Here is a 1785-nt window from a genome sequence, read left to right on the forward strand (position 1 = left end):
TGCTGTCAGTTTTCTCTCTCTTCTTCTCTCCTCTGTGTGTGTGTGTGTGTGTGTGTGTGTGTTTGTGTGTGTACACTGTGTGTGTGTTAACACAACAGTTACCAAAAACATCACAGGATAAGCCACAGTCCATAAACCCCTTCCTGTGGAGACCCCAAAAGGCCAGAATAACTGGAATACACCCAGAGAAAATATCCAACCGTCCATAAATAAAATCACAACAGCAGCCCACTGCTCAAACTCGACACATAAAAGAATAGCTAGGTTACTATAGGACAAACAGAGGAAGGACTGTGACAACCCACTAGATAAGAAAGGGTGATATATAGTAGTTTAATAGAACATTGTGTGTATTGTTCAGTTGTAGATGTTTGGCGGTTGTAGACAACGTTTGTCAGATTCATCCAATGCCGTTTGGTTTTTGGCTCCAGAATGAGATCACCCTGACGACTAACTTCTAGAATCTCGTCTGTGAATTAGATTGGGTCTCACCGAAACCATGTTAGCATCGACGGTGTGAAATGTGCTGTGGTTAAGAAGCAAGAGAGGGTACTTTGTGTGTCGATATCTCAATCGATTTGATGTGCCTCACTCTGAAGAGATGCATGACCGATCATATCATGGTTGTATCTGTAACTGCATGTTTACGCTGTCCAAATATGCAGCCTGGTCTCATAGACTAGACGTAACATAGTAAAATGTACATCCCGGGACACTCAAATTAGTATGATATGTTACGTTTGGTGTGGTTACATAAGACAGATGGTTACTGAAGGCAACAAAAAAAGTGAAAGTAGGGTGGTTGGTCGGGGGGTATGGGTTGGGACATAACGCAAACGTTTAGCAACCTAAAGGTTGTAAGTTCAAATCTCATCACAGACAACTTTGGCTTTTTAGCTAATTAGCAACTTTTCAACTACTTACTACTTGTTAGCGACTGTGCTTAGCATGTTAGCTAACCCTTTCCCTAACCTTTACCATTTTAACTAACCCTTCCCCTAACCGTAATCTAACTCCTAAACTTAACCGTAACCCCTAGCCTAGCTAACGTTAGCCAGCTAGCTAACATTAGCCACCTAGCTAGAATTGGTAACATATCATACGTTTTGCAAATTCGTAACATATAGTACATTTAGCAAATGGTGCGTCATGATTATCCTCATCAGACAGACAGATGGAAGTCAGGTAGATAAGTGGTTGTTGTGAGGTAATGCATTCTGAACATTGCTAACACTGGCTGGGGCTGTAGACGGATGGGAAGTACACAGTACTGATGAATAGTACCCACTATGAACGATTAAGTTGCCTGCCTTGATTTGTACTGTTGTGATTCCTCTACCAAACCTTCTGAAAAGGCATCTGGCATTATTCGAAACTGCGGAGAAACTAAATTAAATTTCAGAGCATTGATGTTGCAGATGAATTAAACAACACCTTTGATTTATCTTCAAGGAGCTACATGTCTGCAGGAATAATACATTTCAGACTAATGGCTACAACCAGCAAAGACCCGCTACTGTGCAGATGACGGTCCTTGCAACAGTTTGACATTTAGTTAACCAACCTGTTTGCTTATTTGCTCCGTCAAAAAAAAACGATCATAAAATGAAGGATTGCTCTATCACAAATAGACTTCTTGTTAAAATCTAACGGTTAAACTTATCAGGTCTGAGAGTTTCTGAGAAGGGCTTAGTTCATAACTCCGGGATTAGCTCACTAGCCACCCCATACACAAAACCAGGCTCATTATCAGCAGGCAGCATCCAGCAAACAGCAGGCACTTTG

This window comes from Salvelinus sp. IW2-2015, unplaced genomic scaffold (genome assembly GCF_002910315.2).
Source record: "Salvelinus sp. IW2-2015 unplaced genomic scaffold, ASM291031v2 Un_scaffold1743, whole genome shotgun sequence".
Lineage (NCBI taxonomy): Eukaryota > Metazoa > Chordata > Actinopteri > Salmoniformes > Salmonidae > Salvelinus > Salvelinus sp. IW2-2015.